The sequence below is a fragment of the Lithobates pipiens genome, unplaced genomic scaffold (genome assembly GCF_037356315.1).
Source record: "Lithobates pipiens isolate NorthernLeopardFrog02 unplaced genomic scaffold, aLitPip1_a1.2 Scaffold_8, whole genome shotgun sequence".
Lineage (NCBI taxonomy): Eukaryota > Metazoa > Chordata > Amphibia > Anura > Ranidae > Lithobates > Lithobates pipiens.
Genome location: NW_027507903.1, coordinates 507,801,020 through 507,819,325, shown reverse-complemented (window position 1 = coordinate 507,819,325; position 18,306 = coordinate 507,801,020). Strand labels below are relative to the sequence as shown.

General features: G+C 43.9%; 1 long non-coding RNA gene across 1 annotated transcript in view; it reads right to left on the bottom strand.

Annotated features, from left to right (window-relative positions):
- The window catches only part of LOC143960593 (uncharacterized), a 94,469-nt gene extending 81,237 nt beyond the window's left edge, over positions 1-13,232 (bottom strand). Inside the window, exon 1 of the long non-coding RNA XR_013270350.1 lies at positions 13,123-13,232. This is a non-coding gene — a long non-coding RNA (uncharacterized LOC143960593). The remainder of the gene's footprint in view (positions 1-13,122) is intronic.
- Between the last annotated feature and the right edge of the window lie 5,074 nt (positions 13,233-18,306).

Sequence of the window (18,306 nt, the reverse complement as noted above, 5' to 3'; positions counted from 1 at the left end):
CGGCACAGATGGGCATGGATAGGCGGCACAGATGGGCATGGATAGGCGGCACAGATGGGCATGGGTGGGCATGGATAGGCGGCACAGGTGGGCACTGATAGGCGGCACAGGTGGGCACTGATAGGCGGCACAGGTGGGCACTCATAGGCGGCACAGGTGGGCACTCATAGGCGGCATTGGTGTTATACTATAGTAATGGATGCCAATCAGTGCCAAACAATAATGCATGCCAATCAGTGATGCCCATTGTGGGCACTGATTGGCATCCATTATGGGCACTGATTGGCATCCATTGTGCTGACTGGCATCCCTGGTGGTCTAGGGAGGATTACCTTTTCCCTGGTGGTCTGGTGGCGTCCCTGGTGGTCCAGTGTGGGCATCCTCGGGGGGACTGTGCTGATAATCGATCAGCACAGACCCCCCCTGTCAGAGGAGCAGCCGATCGGCTCTCCTCTACTCGCGTCTGACAGACGCGAGTGAGGGAAAGCCGATCACCGGCTCTTCCCATTTACACTGTGATCAGCCATGATTGGACACGGCTGATCACGTGGTAAAGAGTCTCCGTCGGAGACTCTTTACCGAGATCGTAGTTGCCGGGTGTCAGACTGACATGCCGCAACAACGATCGCCGCGATGCACGCCCCCGGGGGCGCGCAGCGGCTCATAATCCTGATCACGTCATATGACGTCCGGTCAGGATTATGCAACCACTTTGCAGCCGTCAATTGCCTATAGGGCGGGCGGCAAGTGGTTAAATCACCAATCACGTGCTAGCAAATTCTTTTTTTTTTGTAATTACCTTTGAACATGATTGGATATTCAGCATGAACACAGATCCCTTAATTAACCTTTGCTTTGCAAAGTGAACACAATTGCTTCATGAACAAAATGTACTGCTTTGATAAATGAAGCCTGAAATGAAGCCTGAATAGTTGGACAGCGGCTGGAGATCCTCATGTTGCTGTAGTATAGGCTCTTACACAACAAAAACGTTGTTTAGCAAAGCAGCTTCTCCAGGGATGCTAAATCCCAGATGAGGAGTGAATGCAGCGTAACGCATCAGGCACGCATTCTAGGTGACATAATTCTCGCGAAATAAGGGTGAATTCTCAGAACATACTTAATGGCTTCCTGTTCTGGTTATTTCCAATGCCAAGCAACGTTTATTCGTTGACAGGGCTACGCATGTCCTGCAACACTTACCTAAGCCAATAAATTAAAGCAGATTTCATCAATATTTAGTTAACACTTTTGGGGCAATGTATCACGCTCTAAAAAATATGTCTAGACACAACTCTCCCCCTCCCAGGCCCGCATCTGTGTCTGATATACAAAAGGCATTTACCTTCTCTGTCACTTATTCGAAAAAGTTAATACACTGCGGATCTGCAGGGGTCTACAATCTTGTGCTGAATTCAGCAGAAGTTTGACAAAATAGTGTCAGAACAACTGCATTTAAAAAATATTTTGCTCATTCTGGTTTTGGTTTCCTTTGATGGTTACCCTTTCACGAGGCCTGGTCCAGCTTTGACATTTATAGTACATAAAAAGATTACTTGATAATGTCTATAAAGTGTCGGGGTGTCCAAGAGTACATGTGGGCAGATGTGAGCAATTCCGTACATGGTGGGGGGCTCAAGGGCCTTTTTTTTTTTAGCCAACACTTTTTCTGCTCAGCATGAGTTTACAAGCTGATTATATGCTAAGTATATTAAAAGCTGAGATGCTGCTCATAGCTTTTCATGGGTGTACTTGTGGTTGTATTTTACAGGATGTGAAAAAATTTACACCAATCACCCCTTAACTTTTTGACTGGCAATCCATATTATTCCTATTCTGGGAATCCTTGTTGGGCACACCTTCTACTGCATGTTAAAGTGAGTTTGTTGGAATATCACATATCTTTTGTACCCTTTTCCACTGGTGTCTTTTGGATACTCTACACGTAGACATATCTGTTGTGATCCTCCATTTCCTTTATTGGATGTTTATGCTCTATATTAGGGGATTACTGATACTATACATATGGTTATTATCTAATAGATAAGTATTGGCCTTGGTGGGTTCCTGTAAGGGCTTACCTTGGTTGGAGTCCATAGTGCAGAGATGTATGCTCACCCTTACAAATACACACAGCCCACAGTAACAAGGTAAAAAAGCTACCTGGGCTGTGAATCTGTGCACGGGGGCTTGACAGGAATTAACCAAAGGATTTTCGAGGTGAAGCTGTAGTCAGGGATTCCAGTCAGAGTTAATCATGAACAGAGCCAGGGTCTGAAGCCGGGGTCTGTCTTGGAACACTGCAACTTGAAAACAAGAACACAGGCACACAGGAACCTTTGGCAAAACAAGAGACAATGAACTGACCAAGCCCTCAGAGTGAGGCAATGTTTTATACCCAGCTCATTACATAAACTGCCTCAGCTGAACCAGGAGTGACAGGTACTAATTGCAAAGCAAGATCCAGAGTATAGCCCTCCTTGCTGCATGCAGAACTAGGCATAGCTGGAAAGCAGGCTGAATAATGAACTGAGGTGTGGCTCAGAGGCAATACAATAAGAGCAGTAAACAGAAAGTCATGAACTCAATACCTCAATGAGCCACTTCGGGCGTGACCATGCCTGGACGTTGGCATGAAAGCCCCCCCCCCTTAGAAATGCCCTCTGGGCGTGAACAGGTAGTTTGTCATAGGCATCCATACCATATGTACCAACAGCAGTGTTAGAAGATTTTCCTTATTCCCTTTGGGCATTGTTGCTTTAGAAGTTCTTGCAAGGGAGACATTTGTCGCTTGCACAGCTTTTTCAAACATCTCCAGTTCCTGCTTATGGACTATGGTGCCATTTGAGGCATACGTGCAGTCAGGTGGTAGAACTTCCTTGTCAGGACAGGATGATGTTACTGCACTTACCACTATGGAGCTTGGGATAACTACAGGAACTGGTTTGTTGTCAGAAGGTTGCATAGTTGCCTCTAGACCAGATAAGAGCTTCTCAGGGATATTGATTACGGATTCTTGAGGGACACCGATATCGTTAATCATCATAGTCTGGGTACCTACTTGTGTCAATGAATGTGGACTTGTCTTACAGCAACCTTGGCAGTTTACAGACTGATAAGCAGGGGTAGCAGGATGGATCCTAATAGTTCCTACTTGAAGATCCTTTGGCCCAGGTGGGCAAAGAGAGATAGAGTGCCCTCTTTCTCCACAACAGAAACAAAGACCACAGCCTCTCCTCTGCTCTCATTCACCTTTAGACAGCTTGGACCAGATGGACCTGATTTCCATGGGTTCCACATCTTCCAGGGTAGGTGTGTGTATATCCTCAGGAGCATCTAGACTTTGTGGATTTAAAGCTTCATGACTTGGCATATACTGGATAGGCTTGGAGTCATATCTGTACAGGGTATTCCTGTCCCTGGGTACCCGTAGGCCACATGAACTAGGAGCATCCTTGGGAACCCTGGTTTTCTTTGAAACTGTAATGTGAGAGTTCAGAGAAAACATGAATGCTTCCCAGCTGTCCAAGACTATACTCCTTTCCTGTAGTAGCTGATGAGCCCATGTTTTAATTTGTCCAGTAAGCAGGTTGATGGTAGCTCAAACCTTTATATAATCGGTGGCATATGACCTAGGCTTAAGAGCAAACAACAGCTCGCAATCCATCCTAAAACACAAGACGGATGCACGATTACCATCAAACTTCTCAGGCATCACAACAAATGGTTCAGGACATGCTAGTTCCGGGGCTGTAGTTTTAAACTTCTTTCTGCAGCTCTGAAACAGTCTGGCCCAGGCTGGAGATTTGCTGAGTAAGGGAGCTGAGCATCTTGTACATCTCTGCGGATTCCATGATGGTCAGTTCATTATGAAAAAGTTCGCCTTGGTTGGAGTCCATAGTGCAGAGATGTATGCTCACCCTTACAAATACACACAGCCCACGGTAACAAGGTAAAAAGCTACCTGGGCTGTGAATCTGTGCACTGGGGCTTGACAGGAATTAACCAAAGTATTGTCGAGGTGAAGCTGTAGTCAGGGATTCCAGAAGTCAGAGTTAACGATGAACAGAGCCAGGGTCTGAAGTCAGGGTCAGTATTGGAACACTGCAACTTGAAAACAAGAACACAGGAACCTTTGGCAAAACAAGAGACAACAAACTGACCAAGCCCTCAGAGTGAGGCAATGTTTTATACCCAGCTGATTAGATAAACTATCTCAGCTGAACCAGGAGTGACAGGTACTAATTGCAAAAGCAAGATCCAGAGTATAGCCCTCAGTGCTGCATGCAGAACTAGGCATAGCTGGAAAGCAGGCTGAATAATGAACCTAGGTGTTGCTCAGAGGCAATACAACAAGAGCAATGAGCAGAAAGTCATGGGTTCAATACCTTCTTGAGCCACTTGGGGTGTGACCACACCTGGATGTTTGCATGGCACGGTAGGGACCGTGACAGTACTTCATGAAGCAGTGGTCACCCTGATGCAGTGCCTTTCTTTGTTTGGCTGGATTCTCTCTCCCCTTCATCTTAGCGGAAGCTCTCTTTATTGGCCTTGGCTTTCTGACTCTATGCATAGATTAGACATGTGCAGAGTAAAATATTTCGTTTCGGAATTTCGTTTTCGTCTGAAAACTTAATTTATTTAGTTACTCCCGAAATTCGTTTTTATTTATTTTGTTTTTCGTTCAAAAATTGCATTCGTCCGAAAATCCACATGAATTACGGTCGAATCTGTCTTTGAAGGCTTATGGTGTCTGTCGAATGTATAAAGAAGATTCGACGGAGCTAGTATATAGCATACTTTAGAACCCTATTAAAGTCTATGGGACTCCAACGTTCAAAATCTAAAGTGCTAATTTTAAAGGCTAATTTGCAAGTTACTGTCCTAAAAAGTGTTTGGGGACCCGGGTCCTGCCCCAGGGGACATGTATCAATGCAAAAAAAAGTTTTAAAAACGGCCGTTTTTTCGGGAGCAGTGATTTTAATAATGATTAAAGTGAAACAATAAAAGTGTAATATTCCTTTAAATTTCGTAGGGGGGGTTGTCTATAGTATGCCTGTGAAGGGGCGCATGTTTCCCGTGCTTAGAATTGTCCCTGCACAAAGTGTCATTTATGCAGGAAAAAAAGTCCTTTAAAATCACTCGCAGCTATAATGAATTGTCGGCTCCCGTAATACAGAGAACACTCATTGAAAGTCATTGATAAATAAATAAATAAATAAATAAAAAAAGCGTGGGGGTCCCCCAAATTCAATTACCAGGCCCTTCAGGTCTGGTATGGATATTAAGGAGAACCCTGCCTCAAATTTAAGAAAAAATTTGACGTGGGGTTCCCCCTAAATATCCATAACCAGACCCTTCAGGTCTGGTATGGATATTAAGGGGAACCCCGCGTCAAATTAAAAAAAAAATTGACGTGGGGTTCCCCCTAAAAATCCATACCAGACCCTTTATCCAAGCACGCAACCTGGCAGGCCGCAGGAAAAGAGGGGGGGACGAGAGAGCGCCCCCCCCTCCCTCCTGAACCGTACCAGGCCACATGCCCTCAACATTGGGAGGATGCTTTGGGGGTCCGTGACCCCTCAAAGCACCTTGTCCCCGTGTTGATGAGGACAAGGGCCTCATCCCCACAACCCTGGCCGGTGGTTGTGGAGGTCTGCGGGCGGGGGGCTTATCAGAATCTGGAAGCCCCCTTTAACAAGGGGACCCCCAGATCCCGGCCCCCCCCCTGTTTGAAATGGTAAGGGGGTACAAAAGTACCCCTACCATTTCACAAAGAAAGTGTAAAAATTTTTTAAATAAAACAAACACACTTTTTAAAAATTCCTTTATTAAAAATAAAAAAAAAGATTCCAGCGGCGGTAATCCACTCTTGCTATCCAGCGACGGACGGACATCTCTCCAGCGATGTCTAATGTCATCCAGCGCAGCGCAGCATCCTTCTTCTGTCTCCTCCACGGAGACACTGCAGGCATTCCGGCGGATGACGTTTCTTATATACGGAGGGCGGGGCCACCCGTCACCTGACCCCGCCCCCCTCTGACGCAAGGGGAAACCCGGGGTTCCCCGTGACGTATGGGTGACCCCGCCCCCCTCTGATGTAACGGAAACCTGCCTGTGTTACATCAGAGGGGTGCGGGTCACCCCTACGTCACAGGGAACCCCGGGTTTCCCCTTGCGTCAGAGGGGGGCGGGGTCAGGTGACGGGTGGCCCCGCCCTCCGTATATAAGAAACGTCATCCGCCGGAATCCTTGCAGTGTCTCCTCCACGGAGACAGAAGGACGGAGGATTCGCTGCGCTGGATGACATGAGACATCGCTGGAGAGATGATCGTCCGTCGCTGGATAGCAAGAGTGGATTACCGCCGCTGGAATCTTTTTTTTATTTTTTTATTTTTAATAAAGGAATTTTTCAAAAGTGTGTTTGTTTTATTTAACCATTTTTTACACTTTCTTTGTGAAATGGTAGGGGTACTTTTGTACCCCCTTACCATTTCAAACAGGGGGGGGCCGGGATCTGGGGGTCCCCTTGTTAAAGGGGGCTTCCAGATTCTGATAAGCCCCCCGCCCGCAGACCTCCACAACCACCGGCCAGGGTTGTGGGGATGAGGCCCTTGTCCTCATCAACATGGGGACAAGGTGCTTTGAGGGGTCACGGACCCCCAAAGCATCCTCCCAATGTTGAGGGCATGTGGCCTGGTACGGTTCAGGAGGGAGGGGGGGCCGCTCTCTCGTCCCCCCCTCTTTTCCTGCGGCCTGCCAGGTTGCGTGCTCGGATAAAGGGTCTGGTATGGATTTTTAGGGGGAACCCCACGTCAAATTTTTTTTAAATTTGATGCGGGGTTCCCCTTAATATCCATACCAGACCTGAAGGGTCTGGTTATGGATATTTAGGGGGAACCCCACGTCAAATTTTTTCTTAAATTTGAGGCAGGGTTCCCCTTAATATCCATACCAGACCTGAAGGGCCTGGTAATTGAATTTGGGGGACCCCCACGCTTTTTTATTTATTTATTTATTTATTTTTTTATCAATGACTTTCAATGAGTGTTCTCTGTATTACGGGAGCCGACAATTCATAATAGCTGCGAGTGATTTTAAAGGACTTTTTTTCCTGCATAAATGACACTTTGTGCAGGGACAATTCTAAGCATGGGAAACATGCGACCCTTCACAGGCATACTATAGACAACCCCCCCCCCCTACGAAATTTAAAGGAATATTACACTTTTATTGTTTCACTTTAATCATTATTAAAATCACTGCTCCCGAAAAAACGGCCGTTTTTAAAACTTTTTTTTGCATTGATACATGTCCCCTGGGGCAGGACCCGGGTCCCCAAACACTTTTTAGGACAGTAACTTGCAGAATCTTTTCTCTCTGTCAAATCTTTTTTCTCTGTCGAAAATTTTCTCTATATAATCTTGGACTAATAGAGGTAAGGTTAAGCACATTCGACCACAGGTTCTATAGACACAGATTGTTGTCAGAGTCATGTCGAATCTCCTATTCTATATCGAACTGTTGTAACAATGAAAACGAAAATAAAGCATTTATTTATGTCGGATCTTTCGTTTTTCGGATTTTGAGCTTTCGTTATCGTTTGTCAAAACGAAAACGAAAATAGCTCAAATTCGGACGAAAATGCATTCGGACGAAAACGAATGCACATGTCTAGCATAGATGTGAGTACTCATTACTAGCCACATAGAGGTGATAAAATATATATTTATGTAACATACAGATTTTGCATTTTTTTCTTTGTTTTTCATTTTTTGTATTAGAATAGATAACACAATTCTAATTGTAATGCATTTCACAGCACTAATAGAACCCCTGAGGAAGCCAATTGGCGAAACGCATTGAAATCCAAAATGCTAAACTATCGATCCCTGCACCTGGCCCTGTATATGAAGACCTTCCTTGAATCATACAACACATGCATTTGGTCCATTTAATACAGGTTTCATTACATGCAAACGCTACCAGCTGGGATGCATGGATTTCAATGGGTTTTTTTTTTTGGAAGCACGACATTAGAGCCTGAGGCTCTAATTGGCTTCAAAAAAGGGTGGGCTCGGGGTGCTCTGCGCTCTGAGCCGAACAAGTTGTGTGACAATAGCGAATTCATATTTGCTATTGTCTTCCTGCTTCTCCTCCTGGCCAATCAGGAAGCAGGTCTTAAGAACATATTGGCCGGGGGGAGAAGCAACAGTATTGTCCGGGAGCAGGGGGGAGGCGCGGAGGAGGAGATGCAGGGGGAAGCCACTGAAACTGCCCTGAACCTGGATGGGGTAAGTGTGGGGCGGATGGGTGAGCAACGGGGGAAGGGTTTGTTCGCCGATCGACCAGCGCAAAAGGTTTAACAGATTATATCTTAGTTTTCTGCAATCTGGTATAAATGTCACTATATAAGTAGACAGATTTAATTTAGGATATGCGTGTAATATGGATTGCGCTAACTACCACCACAATCATTTAGTGTCAAATATCACTTTCACAGTGTTTTATACAAAACCACATAAAGTGCCATGTCTCAATTAAATTCCTCACTCTACCCCCAATGGGAGCATATTCAATTGTGCATCCTACTATGTAAAGTGCAATTTTTATAGACAATATGAGTAAGGCCGCGTACACACGCGGGGACTGTTCGCTCAACTTTGTTCGTCAAACAGTTTCAGCGGACAGTCCGCTCAAAATTAGCATGGACGGACTTGGCCACACACGACGAACGAACAGTCCGCTGAAACCGTGCGCGATGACGTGAACGGCACGTACGACGGGACTAGAAAACGATGTCCTATACACTGCAATGCAACCTTCGGCGTATAAATTCTTTCTGAGCATGCGCGGAACTTAGTTTGACGAACAAGCCTACACACGCGGGGACTGTCCGCTCAAACCAAGTTTCAGCGGACAGTTTTTCGGGATTTCCGAAAAACTTTGTTCGTCAAACTGTCCGCTGAAACTGTCCGCTGAAGCCCACACACGAGCGGACTGTCCGCTGAAACACTGTTCAACGGACAAAGTTGAGCGAACAGTCCCCGCGTGTGTACGCGGCCTAAGAAATACAAAAATATAAAAAATAAGTCAACAGTATATATGTATATAAATAGAAAAAAAACAGTTCCAGTGCCACATGAATGTCCTAAGTGAGTGATCACTCCAGTGCCACTAAATTCCTCCTATATAAAGTTCTTCTTTTATAAAGTGCTTCTTCTATCCACCAATCGATTGACTTCACCACCACCTGCCAAAATGGCCACTCACCAGATTAAGCCTGTATATGCGCCTTTGGTTCATTTAAGATAACCACTCCGTTAAGGGTTTCACCAACAGCCTTTCCAAGCAGTATTTGGGAGCCTCTTACACTAATTGTTTCTCATAGAGATATATGAATAGCCATCATAGTGTAGTATATAGTAAAAAGTTTATTTAAAAGATAAAAAACTAAATTTAAACTCATATGTGCCTGTGGCTATGCCGGCACCAAGCATGTCCAGCCATATGCGCGGGAATGGGGTTCAGGCCTGTCTCACTAACGCTCCAATCCCCTACAAGTGGTGGCGTATGTCCCACAGTCTCTGAGTGTGTTCCAAGCCTCGTTTTCTCGTGGTATCGGAAGTGGCCAAAAACGGAGTTCCAGCAGCCTCTACGCCTTTAGCAAAATGTATTGCGTCATCAGGAAGCTGCCATATGCCTCCATCCCCTCTATTTTATATCCTACTGTTCCACTGTTCCGGGGGACGGGTGTAACATTGGCAATTAGTTTAGTTAGTTAATGGAACATTATTGTAGTTTCTGAATTTTACTTTCAGCCTTTTGCAATCCCTGAAGTACAGAGCTTAAATTACAATGGAAGAAAAGACCGACTCTAACTCTTCTTAAAAATGTTCCTCCCTTCCTACTTCTACCTATCCTGTATACACTCTGTAAAAAAGATCTGTGTACTTACCTACAGTATTTATTATCTGCTCTGGTCCAGTCTCATATTCACAGGAGGGAACGCCAACAATGTCTGGGCCATGGGAACCTATGGGTGATGTCATGATTCCCCGAATTCATAACTGTTGTCAAGCACTTTCTTATACAGAGGAGCCAGAGTTGCAGGATCACATGACCAGACCAAACTGGGTTAAAATGAGGGAAGTACACATGTAAGGGGACCACAGTTGGCTTTGTATTGGTGCCAAATTGCAAGAACACCCGGCCCGCTTCTTCTTGGATAGGTTAGTCACCTACCACTGGCAGTTAGAAGCCTTTGCCATATTGTGCTAACTCCTTGCTGTAGGCCTTCCCAAAATATCCCTGGCCTTTAGCCTTTATATTCTCAAAGAAAGGAATGTCCATACTAAAGATGTCAGTACTTACAACATCACTTCACATACTAACAGGTGTCTTAAGCATGGAATGCCAAACACAACAGTGGACATACTGTAGTAGTCATTGGTGAGCAGAATATTAGGACATCACTCATAAACCATCTTCCACTTGTACATCCTCACATCTCCTTGGGAGCACCATAGTGTTGGAACCCATCTCCCTGTGTGTAATACTCTGTAGCATTCTACTTTATTCAAGCTGAGATTAACAAGGTGAAGCAGCCTGCTCTGTGAAATCGAGATTAACAAGATGCCTTTTCTTCTGTCCCAGTCCTGGACTATAGCTCTGCCCAGCCAGGCACGCTGCTGCTAACAAAGCAAGCAGAATACTGGCATTCATTAAAAAGGGGATCACCTCCAGAGATAAAACAATAATTCTCCCACTCTACAAGACTCTGGTCCGGCCGCACCTGGAGTATGCTGTCCAGTTCTGAGCACCAGTCCTCAGGAAGGATGTACTGGAAATGGGGCGAGTACAAAGAAGGGCAACAAAGCTAATAAAGGTTGCGAGCACTGATCTTATTCTCTCTGTAGAAGAGGGGATATGATTTCAATATACAAATACCGTACTGGTGACCCCACAATAGGGATAAAACTTTTTTGGAAAAGGGAGTTTAACAAGACTCATGGCCACTAAAATTAGAAGAAAAGAGGTTAAACCTTATACTACGTAGAGGGTTCTTTACTGAAAGAGCGGAAAGGATGTGGAATTCCCTTCCATAGGCAGTGGTCTCAGCGGGGGGGGCATTGATAGTTTCAAGAAACTATTAACTAACCACCTGAATGACCGCAACATACAGGGATATAAAATGTAATACTGACATATAATCACACACACAGGATGGACTTGATGGACTTGTGTCTTTTTTCAACCTCGCCTACTATGTAACTATAACAAGAGTCCGGGTGACTAGGGCTGGTTTTCCTGGGTGTTAAACTTCTTAAGCTGGGGCTTCAGCCCTATGAAGGGCCCTTGGCAGTAGCTGATGCCCCATTTTTGTAGGCTCCTTCCATCCTGCCCTTTATATGGGCACATCACTAACTCCACCTGTTACATCACTACAGGAAAACTTTGTCTAAAAGGGGACCTAACACTCAATTACATCATTCCCTATTATGACCTTATTTTTCGACAGAGCCACCTAGTGACAGACTAGCTAACTGCACCTGCTTAAACAGATATTTTTTTACATAGGGCATGCAGAAGGAAGGAGGAAGAGAGGGAATGTGTTCAAAAATAGTTAGAAGCTTTTCTTCTGCTTTAAAAGCCGAAGAAGCAGTTCAAGGAGTCAGTCAGTCGTGTTCTAGTGCACATGTGCCAAAAAGGACCATGCTTATAGAAAAAAATTGGAGAGTGACAGGGGAGGAGCTCTCTGTTAGGGGGGAACTGGTGGGGGAACAAGACCCCCAAATGTTACTCAACTGCAGTAATGAAAAATTAGGTCTCAGGGTTGTGCTGTGTGGCAGAGGTGTCTAAATCTCAGAACTGGAGAAACAGTAATACAAATTCTTTGGCAGATAAAACAGCCCCCATATATGTTTTTCATTTGTGTATTTAGATGTTTGACTGGAGTTCAGCTTTAGGTATTTGTAAAGGAATTCACAAGTGCACTGTATATACTTGCCTGAAGTTCAGCTTTAAAATGTTCCTTTTGTGCTCATGTCTTTAGAGATTTAATGCAACTGGCTAGTTTTGTGTCTATGCAGAGAGACGGTTCATTGTCCAAATCAGAGGCCCGGACATGTTGCATGGACACCGACAACCATTTGTGGCCTGTCCAAAAGGAGACATCCTATGACCTTTTAGAAGCAAACTGTTCCATCAAGGGATGGTGTCCTGTCCATAGCGGCTCTGGGGCAGGGTACATTTCAAGCTGCTTCCTAATGATATTTTTTTAAGTCTCTCCATATGACGTATCCCCTTATGGTTCAGAAGTGCCTCCAAGGAGCCATATATAGTGTATCAGCAAAATAAACGAACGTCACGGCCCAAATGTTTTGTTTTCCTTTGTAATTAGCATATAAGATGTGGTGTTTGCTAGCCTGCTTTGTGGCAGGCTTCGTGGTGAAAGTATTTGGTCATAAACCTCAGACTTTGCTAAACCAGTGTTCTGTGTTGATTATGTATTTTTTTTAATGTAATTTACTTTCTTTATTTTCTTTCTCCCCTAAAAAGGACTTTTTAGAGCTTCCAAGTTATGGCTTTTATGAGAATCACTTCCCTTTATAAAGGCTCTATAAATTATCACAAACTCTAAACATTTAAATGTTCCCTCATTGTATTATTTTTGCTATTAAAAATAACTGGCTGTTAGAAAATCATAGGAATGTTTTTGCAATCCCCTTGGAACAATGGCTCTGTTTTCTTTACTCTAAATAAGAGCAACCTCCAGTATTGGGACAACATTTGCAGGGGCATTACACATTTTATAACCATACACTTATGGCTGTGCCATCCACACAATTTACTTGTCAGCAGCCATGGACTTTTCAACTCCTATAATAAAAACAGGGACATTTTAATAGGCTATTGCATCTAAATCATTTATATAAAGCCAAACTCTAGGAGGATATAAAGGACACAATATAATGCAGCTCTACATTCATTAATACATCATTAAGCCCCCTTTAACACTGGCATACCATCAGTCCATTTTCGACCCAAGATTATGCTGATCAAAAATAGTCTACAATCCAATGCATTACAACGATCAGACATAACATGATGATCACTCACCTAATATTGAGTAGGTTTCCCTTTTTCCATCAAAGCAGCCATGGAGACCACTAGACCTCTGAAGATATACTGTGTTATTTGGCACCAAGACGTCAGTAGCAATTCTTTTAAGTCCTGTAAGTTGTGAGGTGGGGCCTCCAAGGATTAGACATGTTTTTCCAGTACATCCCACAGATACTTGATTAGATCAAGTTCTAGGGAATTTGGGAGCCAACTAAACACCCTGAACTCATCATTGTGTTCCTCACACAATTCTTGAACCATTTTGCAGTGTAGCAGGGCACATCCTCCTGCTGAAAGAGGTCACTGCCAACAGAGAATACTGTTTCCATGAAAAGGGCTTACTTGGCCAGCAACAATATTTAGGTAGTGGGTACATGTCAAGTAACATCCACATGAATGGCAGGACCAACATTTTCCAGCAGGACATTGCCCAAAAGCATCACACTGCCTCTGCTGGCTTGCCTTCTTCCCATAGTGCATCCTAGTGCTATCTCTTCCCCAGACACACACCCAGGCATTCACATGATTTAAAGGCCACCTACTTCTATTGCTCCATGCTCACATGCCCATTGTAGGCACTTTTGGTTGTAGACACGGGTCAGCATTGGCACCCTAACCGGTCTTCAGCTATGCTGCCCTGTACCTTACAAACCGTGATGACATTTTTTTCTGCTTTTACCACATATATTACTTGGACAAGGTATTTACTTGCTGTCTAATACATCCCACCAACTTTCAGATGCCATTGTAACGAGATAATCAATGTTATTCACTTAACCTGTCAGTGATCTTTATGTTATGGCTGATCAGTATATGTCACCAGATATGTTTACACCTATATCCATCCACATGTGGGTCCATTCAGGTTCATCCCAGATAGCAAGCAATTGTGCTGCAAGTTTGAAAATGACTTGCTAGGCTATTGCTAGACTTGCCAGGCTTCACAAGTTTGTTGCACAATTGCAGCAAGTCTGCATTGCATGACTCCAGATCAACTTTCTTTGCAAACATTCTGAAAGTCTGCTGCAAGTTCTGGTTCAGTTATATTGTAGAATAGTCATCCCACCACATGGGTCACTGTGGCTGAATTTTCATGCTGTAGACTTGGAGAGCTCATGCTGTAGACTCACCACTGCAATTGTACTCTTGCTAGAGACTTGCTATGCAAATTTGCTACAAACTGGAAAAGTGTCAGCTAGAACTTCAAGTGTTCTACAAGTGTACAACTTGCCAGTAAAAATGTGCAGCAAGTTAATAGACTAACAATTCAACCCTGCCACAAATTTATGGCAGGTTTTCCTTGCTATCTGGGATCAGACCGAACAGAAAATTTTTACCGGGTCCGTGTTTCCTGATCTGAACAGATGTGGATGGATATAGGTGGAAACGCATCCACGTACAGTAAGCCATCCTTAAGTGGGCAGACTGTAACCTGAAATCGGGAGGACCAACACCACATGACTGCTTTAACATAGCTTTATAAGAGCCAAAATACAGCAGGTTACACAATGGCAAAGATGAAATTCCAACTTACTTCACTTGATCAAGAGAGAATGGTATTAATATGGCACTTCTTCAAACAAGCAATGCAGTGTAGGCTCACAGGCTGTTACATGCACAAGGAGAACTTCCTTAGGGTCTCAAATCTGAAGGGACCTCTGGGTCCTTAGGAGTGGCAGTAGACAGTCCGGCTAGCAGTATTAGGCAGCTTAATGAGCTGATAGACAGGAGGGCCTTGTATAGGGAACCTGCGCTCTCCCTACCTGCCAGGTACCCTGGCCTAAAACTGCTCCGGCTTTCTCCCTATTAAGCAGGGCTGTGTCTCTGAACTACTCCCACACTAAGGGAGCAGTGAATGATGAAAAAAGTGCTATTTAAGCAGTTCTGTATGAAGATGGCTGTTCGAATCTCAAAGAATTTTGGTGTTCAATGAAAATTAATGCCTGTAGCCCATGAGAGGGAACAGCTTTACTCCCTTATGAATTCTACTAGCCTGAAAAAGTGACACAGTGGGGTTGATTTACTAGAAATGGATAGTGCAAAATCTGGGGCAGCTCCACCAATCAGCTTCCTTTTTTTTCCTCAAAGCTTTATTGAAAAAATTTATTTTAGAAGCTGATTGGCTACCATGCACAGCTGCACCAGATTTTCACTTTTAATAAATTAACCCCAGTGGCCTTTTCAGGTCAGTTGACATACCAAAGCATTGACTGCCAACACATGGGGATTACATAGGCCCATTTTTTCTTAATCATAAAACAAGCACAGATATTACATATGTTTCCATTCTGACTCATCTCTCAGATCCCCTGCAGAGATTAAACAGAGGGTACCTGTATGAAAGAGTGCCCTTAATGTATTTTTTAAATACAACTAATATAAGTACTTATAGTACCTGAATTTGAGTTAGTATCAGACTCTTGTATCCCTTTTACAGGGGATTGGGAACAAATTAGGCATTCTGCATGTAAAGATGTTGAAAGGGTATGCTTATAGAGGAGGAGTGAGCAGAGTGAGTAGAAAGATGGCATCATCAGAATTCATTGAATAACAAAACGCCCTAAACATAGCAGCCCTACCACCAAGACAAAATACTGATTATCTTAGCTGCAGTCAGGGGGCAGACCTTCTGTTGATGCCAGTAGACAACCATGGTTATCGAGGGTTTTGCTACCTGACAACCAGCCAGCAAGATAGCCTAATACCTGGATCGTTTAGCAGACCACTGACCACTACTATGAAAACTGCAATTACTTCCATGTAGGTCAGTATGCTGTTTGCCCAGTGTGTGGTCAAATAAACACGCACTTCCTTTTGAGCTTGGATGTCTGCTCCCATATTCAGGGGGCACTCACCACTCACATCATAAGATAGTGATATCGTATCCTGCATTCTATCTGTGTGTAGTGGCAGCTATCTTGGCAGAGGCCAGGCACAGGCAGAGCTGTCAGAGCTGCCCTAATGATGACTGGTTATGAAGAAGCAGGAGTGGAGGAGATAGCACAGATTTACAGAATAAAATGAAGCAGAAACACTGCACTGCACTGAAAGTCCTCAGGTACAGCTTCCTCTCCAGCAAGAACTGTAAACAGCACAGTAGTGACATCACCAAATCTCACTCCAAATCTTGTGAGACTAGCAGTCAGAGGCAGCAGTGCCTTAGATCTCACTTGGCACATATACAGCTATGAGGCTCAAGGCGCAGTAATGACTAGGCATGGAAAGTGAACTCCTAGTTTTCATTAGGGACTCACAACTAAAGATAACCCTTTTATGGTACTGCTGAGACATTTCTACATGTTCCCTATAATATAGCAAATCTTCACTTTTTTAAACATAGGTCCACTTTAGTTTTATTGCGTTCACATACTGTATATTGCTTTAGTTTAAAATAGTGTAGAGTGAATGTGTAATATACGGTTTAAAGAAGATTGCACCACAATGACACTTGTCACAAATGAATAAAATGCATGATTGTTTCTAGGCAGGTGGCATCATGACCAGCCTTTGTGGAGTTAAAAAGTCCGTCAGCGAGGCCCGTGGCATTTCTGACGAGCTGTGTCAGTGTGCGCTCAGCATGGCTTCTCTTTTCTGATGTGTGTGAAATTACGAGTACAAAGACTCCTCCTTATCGGTGCAGGAGCTAAATAAACACAGAAAGACTTTTGTTTCCTTGACAACTTGCTCGTGACTGTTTTGACTAACGCCCTCCATTTTGTTTATGCTTTGGAGGGCTTTGCACTAATGATAAGACAGAGAATGAGAAAGAAAAATGCATCAGGCGCAACCATACCCCTACTGCCCGGGGAGACATGGCCGTGTGAATATTTCCAGCTTGCATTTTTATTATCCTCGTTTTTTTTTTCTTGGCTCGAACTTTGTGGGAGGCTCTGCGCCAGCCAGGCCTTACCTGATAATACTTGGCCGGATGGTGGGCAAGGAGCTTTGATAACATATGAGACAGATATTTTGCAATCCTTATTTCATGATACTCTGTTATAAGCTATAAGGATATGACTTTCCCCAATTTAAAGTGCCCACGCAGGAAGTTTGACAGCCAGCTATCCTAATTGGCTTGCAAATTTAAGTTTGTGAAGGCAGAAGGAGACTGGATATGACTTGCCTCTCATCAATAGTAAGTAGTTAGATGGCACAGGTGGAAAATGTGTCTTGTCTATTTTTGGTGCGATGTTTCAGCTCATACCTTGTATGGTGAGATGATTGGATAGAGTTGTGGTTCTCAAGCACATTTTTTTTAATATAATCTTTATTTAAGATATGTAAAAATATGAAAACTTGTACAAAAGACAGAAATAAAAGGTACATTTAGACTTGGCAGTAAAGCAATCCCGCAAAGGGATAAACAGCCCGAGAAGGCAACACACTGACCAATACAGATGAAAATACAGACAAATCAAGCTAGGCAGGTCTAACCCTGCAGGTATGTTTAAAGAGCCAACTTCGCTAGCCAGGGACCCTGTTGGACCACGCAGGAGAGGGGGGGCACGTCTGACCCCCTCTCACGGTGTGCCAAGTCTGGGACCCTCTGGATCCAACAACTGAAGCTCATAGGAGGCTTATCTGGCCCAGAGCCATTGTCAACCTTAGTGTGGATAGAAGGAAAAAAGAGCAAATTAAAAAAAAAAGGGAAAGAAGAAATGTAGGCGCTTATCTGCATTCTCACAAAGAAAGGTAATCACTCCCATAAATGATCTCTGCTGTGAAATAGGCAAAAAGTTAAGGTGTTTACTCCGAACCTGGAAAATGGCTTCCGTCTCACGGGGGCTGAGGGGGAAGATGCTGTCTGAGCTCAAGCACATTTTAATAAAGACAATATAATAGGTATAATCCTGTACTAGACATTTATGTCTATTTATCTATGTTTTCACCCAAGTGTCACACAAAGTTCACCAATACACGCCTAATCTTCTAATTTAATCTTGATTGAAAGTTGTGCAAATGAAACCACTACCATGACCACGTTCTGATTTTTGGTGCACCTAAAACCTTGCTCTTTCTATGGCTCCATGTTGTGCTCCATGTGTGAAGCACCTGCAGGAAACCCACACAAGCACAGAAAGAACAGGCAAAACGCCATGCAGATGGTGTCCTGGCCAGGATTTGAACCAAGGTCCCCAGTGCTGGAAGATAGAATTGTTAACCATTAAGCCACTGTTATGT